The sequence below is a fragment of the Fistularia commersonii genome, chromosome 27, assembly GCF_037954325.1.
Source record: "Fistularia commersonii isolate RoL2024-O1a breed Wild chromosome 27, RoL_Fcom_v1.0, whole genome shotgun sequence".
In the NCBI taxonomy this organism is placed as follows: domain Eukaryota; kingdom Metazoa; phylum Chordata; class Actinopteri; order Syngnathiformes; family Fistulariidae; genus Fistularia; species Fistularia commersonii.
Window position 1 is genome coordinate 11,131,995 of NC_141310.1, and position 6,000 is coordinate 11,137,994.

Sequence of the window (6,000 nt, forward strand, 5' to 3'; positions counted from 1 at the left end):
AAGTATTTAATTCTCCAGCAGCCCCCCCTCCTCCCCGCCTCCCCTCCTGCAGCCCTGCAACCCCAATCACCCTCCCCACTCCCCGTGCAAGGATGAGACCTGTGTGTGAGTCTCTGCGTGTGTGCATGAGAGTCCATTACCTGGCCCCGAATCCCCATGTTTACTCATTTGTACCATTCTTCAATAAGTTCTCCCGCTGCTCCGGCGGCGGCGAGAGGAATTTCGGGCCGGGAGATGTGAGAGACGTCCAGATACGGGAGATGGCGCGGCGGAGTTCCCGCACTCGCAGGGGCATACAAATGGGCAAATCTAAGGATAAAGGCTGCCGAGATCCAGCTATATTCATATGAATGCAAATAGGATTAAAGTGCCAGCTTTAGAGGCTGATATACAATTCAGAGTTCTTCCAGGAGTCTGGCTGCGGCGCCAGCCCGCGTGCCTTCCCCGCGCCGCCAAAATGAGGATATGTTTGCGAAGATGGGTTTCTTGCCCCGCCACCTCCGCTCCCACCTCCGCCCCGAAAATTAGGCCCGCTGTGATTAGCGGCTGAGAGAACGCCTCACTTCAGCAGTCGCCGTCTGATCTTTCAGGTGTTTGCAGTCAATATTAGTTTGATCTTTGTCTCGCGGATAAATGATTGGCTTGATGTTGCATTCATTTGTTTTTCTAAACCCAACACTGTGAACTACAAAGGGGGTTTTCATTCTGGTTTAGACAACAGTCCAAAGGATTTATATTATATATATATATATATATATATTTTTTTTTTTTTACCTAGGTTGATTTAACAAGCGGTTTAACTGATTGATCTCGAGAAAAAGAAAAAAAAAAAGGTGTTTCATGCTGCAACTGCCTCTTTCTGTTTCAGCAAAACACGGTGCGTTCAGGGCCCCTGTGTCCGTAACCTCTCCGACTGATGTAGTAAATATGACCTGACGGTCGGCCGCCGTATTTCTTGTCCGAGGGTTGAGCGGGAGAGAACGGGGCCGATCCCGCTTCATATATTTTCACTCATTAGGTTTTCTTTGAGAAACTAAGCCGCGTCTTCCTCTCCGTGTGCCTCGGCTCTCCTCCCCAACCTTGTGATCTTACCGGGCTTCTGTCAAAACCAAGGTCTGCTTTTTCTCCATCCCTGAAGTTAAGGAACTCTGGCAAAGTTTGTTTTTCTTTTTTTTTTCCGTTTTTTTTTTTTTTTTTTCAATTTGGACAGCCTTTGTCAGAGCGGCTCCCCAGACTGTAATTCATCTCGGCCCTCGGCGAGCTTTGCTTCCCTTTCAGAGGTCGTAAAGCACGGCCCGGCGCTCAGCGGGGGAGGAGGGGGGGGTGTCACCAGCCGGTGTTTAAGGGGACAGTCGTGGGCCTGCGACACTTCAGGGTCAGGTGACCGACGTGGAGATGATTTACGAACGGCGGTTTGACGAAGTGCTAACAAGACCTGCCTTAACAATGGCTCTCGCTTTCCCTTCTTCCCGGTCCCCATCACTCTCCCGCTCCCATTTCTACTCTTTATTTATCCATCATCCCCTGTTAGCTTGTCAAAAACTTTTGTGGCAGGTGTCAAATCAGAAGAAGGAAATACAAACACACACACACACACACACACACACACACACACACACAATAATGACAAACAACTCTATGGGAATGCAGAAAAAAAGGTACAATAAATCATCGGGTGGAGCTGTACACTAAAAAATCATTTAAACAATAATATATATTTTTTTAATTTTTACCAATTAGTCTCTTTTATTGTTTTTTTTTTTATTTTTTATTTTCAATGTGAATTTTGTGGAATTGTATACGCTTGTCTGGTCAAGTGTTGAGTATGGCAGTTTATTAAAATTAAACTATATATTATTTTTGATTTGTTCATCCAATGATTTTTTTTTTTTTTACTAGTAAATGTTCTTAAATACAATGGATCCAATCAATAGCCATATGCTGCTTTTAATTTTTGTGAGCTAAAAAATAAGTTACTGCATTTGGCATTCGATGATCCAATTTTTATTTTATTTTTTTATATTTTTCCAGGCTCGCTATGCTAACTAAAAATACCTCGCACCTAAATGAATTTGGCCTGATGAAGATTTGCCCGGGAGATGTGGCAGTCACCAGTGGTTCAAACGCCGGTTGTACATTATCATCATGAAAGATGGTTCTGCTCCGATATAAATCGCGGCATAAATCTTTTAAAACGTTCTCACCGGTTTCAAATTCCACAACAGATGATAAATTAGCGCGGCGCTCCTCCCTTTTCCCTTTATCTATCACAGAAAGGTCACGTAGTCAACACATACAGGGGGCTGCGATGTTTTGAAACAGTAGCTATAAGCTAATTTATGACCCAAGAAATATTCGTGTACGATCAGAGTGTGAACTTTGTCTGACTATGTTCTCTATTTTCGTAAGCGGAGGATGAATATCCACTGAAACACGTCTTCCCTCGGCGGCGGCCAGTGCTTTATTTAGGCGGGTCGGGTCGGGCCGGGCAGGGGACGGGACGAGTTTTCGTGGCGCGCGAGGAGGGCGGCTCGTCGGAGGATGCGCCCGACGGGTACTTTGAGGAACAGGTGGGGGAGTGAGGGTGTTAGTTTCTGGGCGGGTGGGTTTAGAAATAGCACCCGGCGGCCCGGTCCTTCCCCTGGTCGGGCAGCTACCCAACCAGCGGGGAAGGAAAAGAAAACCCTCTGCTTGCTTGCCTTCCTTCTGCGCGCATTCCAGCTCAGATCTGGTTGCAAGGCAAACATGGCATCCCTCCTCGGATCCTTTGGTAAACATTGCCTGAAGCGGCGGGGGGGAAACAGAAAGGCTGAGAAAATAGTACGAGTTAATTACGACAATGCGGGCGACAGCTCAGACGGCACTTCCCGGTCATCTCCGTAGGTTTTTTTTTTTTTTTTTTACCTTTATCCTCCAGCCTCACTCGCAACACATGGGGCTTGGTTTTTGCCCGAATAAACGCCCCTTAAATATATAATCATTGCACTCACATGCCAGATTGTATCATTAAAACTCCGTGTTACACAGGCAGTTACACGGGTGCACCTTTTAAAAAAAAAAAAATTATTTTTTTTTTATTTTTGCACCAGCAACATCTGGGTCGACATTTTTGAGGTTAAAAGAGAGGGACGCTGCTTTAGGTCAAGGCCTAAGAATAGGACAGGCTTCAGAAGCTGTGCCACAGGCAGCCAGGAAATGCTTTGTTTTCCCTTCTTTCTTTCTTTTTTTTTTTTTTTTTTGATTTAATAAGAATATTCAGTAAATCCTGTTGATCTGGCGAACAGGTGGCAGGGCTTAGGTTCCCTCGTCGTGCCAAAACAAACTTCCTCTACATATTTTAGCGGCACAAAGACGCACAACAACCTGAAAAATGTACTGTTCACTTACTTCCTGCGACACCGCGTTCGTTTTTATGTGTATTTTATTTCCTCCAATGACGCGCACATCGCCGGGGCCGCGTCACGCCCCGGGGGTAATTAGGAGGCCCGTAACGCTAACGAAGAGCAAACAGCATATTTTCTGTGTTTACTTGTTTCAAGTAGCAACGGAGCAGGTGTTTTTGTATTTATCCGGCCTGGAAAAAAAATGAATTAGGCTTCAGCGTGTCTATTAATGTGTGTGTTTGTGAGTGCGTGACGCACATTGCGGATCGTCTGGGTAACCTGAAGCCAAGCCTCGGGGCCCACCTGTCTCTAGTTGTGGACAGATGAGGCCTGGCTGCCAGGCGCTCCATTCATCTCTATTGCAAATGCTAATACTAATGCTAACATTAGTGCTAACATTAGCTACTGTTCTTGTTTCACTCTGTCAGCCTCATGCCAGTGCCCCGGCCAAAAGGGAGACTGATTGCCTAATTATACTGATGGCCTTGCCGGATATTTATTTATATGAAGGGTCGGGGAATAAATAAAATCGAATATCCGAATTTTATGTTAATTGATTCATTTCCCCTTGTTAAGCTAAAGAAGACCCATTACCTACGAGGGAATTAATCTGTGCATTTGACCCATCCAAACTATTTACAGAGTGTCATAGTGCAGCGCCAAGAGACCCACTAATTTTAAATTGTGACTCACAATCACAAAGGGGGATGACTTTGTCTAATATGTAACACGCAAGTCTTTCAGCTGCGCGGTAAAACATGTAGACGGCCTGCATACCCGGCATTGCCTGACCTCATGTGACACGGACGGGGCTCCGGGGACAAAGTCCTCACACCGACTGCGTGACTACTTTTGCTGTTCGAATATCGAAAAGCATTCTGCGGTCCTCTGTGTTGAATTAAACAACAGCAGAAGGGTATGAGTCCGGTGCAAATGACTGCACATGCATTCAGAGATATGGGAAAGGCGGACGATGACACAACAGGGCAGCGACGGTCGAAGCGGTGGAGGAGTGGATGGACTTTTACGTCAAGTACCGTAAATTGCAGCATATAAGGCGCTACTTTTTTCACACGCTTTGACAACTGCGGTTTTTACAACGATCCGGCTAATTTATGGATTTTTACAGGGTTATTACGGTAGCTTCCTCCCGCCAACAGCATCACAGCGCACAAATGAAAGTGTTTCGGCAAACCCGCGCGCATTTATGATAATTCTTCAGATCAGTCGTTTTGCACTTTTTGCGCACACCGATAGACAAGTGTGGCTTCTTTATGTACAATTTTTTTTTTTGTTTTAAAAATTACTAGATGCGGTCTATAGATAAGTGAGCCCTACAGTCCAGAATGTATGGCAACTAAAATTCAGACATTTCGTGCAAATCTATATGCACAATACACATGTAGTTGTGATGTGCAGTGATAATTCTGGCATCTTTCATTGTGGTTGCACTCCGTGATCTACAAATGTACATCAGAAATCATTTGTCCCGAAAAGAAGAAGCGTCATAGAGGTTGGACTCCACTGGCTAAAATCAGACCTGACCTTTATGTAAAAGCAAGGGAGTAAAAAAAAAGTCTGTTTATGGCGGAATTTGCCAAATGAAGTGTTCAGTGCAACAACATTTGCTTTAATTTGCCTGGAAAATGGGTTTCGCGCAGCCAGATCCACGGTTGTCTTAAGAGTTGAGCTTGTTCTGTGATTTTCTTTTCCGATGTAATTACAGCGTGTTTTCTTTTGGCAACATGCATCCTGGAATTAGCAAATGAATGTTTTAACCCCGGTGAACTTCCACTACGTTTTAAGCGCTCCCCTCCCCGTTACACTGCATGGCTTTGGAAATTGAACACAGCTGCTAATGACCTTTAGCATCGCTGGCAGGTTTTAAGCGTGATCACTGAGTATATGTTTAAGCGTGTTGTCCTGCCCTCAGGAGATTACAGAAACGATACCAATTAGCCCAATCTCATTAGCCAGTGAAACTCCACCGAGTCACACAAATTAAGGACCTTCTCTAATCTGACTGTCCTGGAAGTGGGCCGAAGCGTGTAGGCGCGAGCACGCACGTGTGTGTGTGTATGTGTGTGTGTGTGCATGAGAGAATACATTAAAAGAAACACAGAGAATCTTTTTAACTGTGTGTTTGACCTGCTAACTGTTGGTGCGTGCACGTAGGTGGGTGTGTGTTTGCCAGCTGTAATCTTAATTACCAGTCAAGGATCAGACGGAGCCTCTATACGTACCGCCTCACGTGCACACCAGTGCTCGCGCACTCGCAAAAACACACACATAAACAAACACCATCTAACTTTCATGTGTTTGTTTGGACATTTTCACCGTCTGCTGATTAATTTATGAACTCCTGAAAGATGGAGGCTGCACTCAATCTTGGATTTAAAAGCTTCATGTTTCCCCCCCTCTTTCTCTCACACACTCTCTCTCTCTCTCTCTCTTTCTCCCCCTCTTTTCCTCTCTGACGCCCACTCTTCGCTTTCCGCGCGTCTTTGTTTTTGACAACAGCCTACCTCGAGTTCGAGCTGATCCGCTGTCGCCAAATAGGAAGGAAACCGATGTTTAATTGCATTGCGAGGGGAATGAGTCGTATTTGGATATCCGA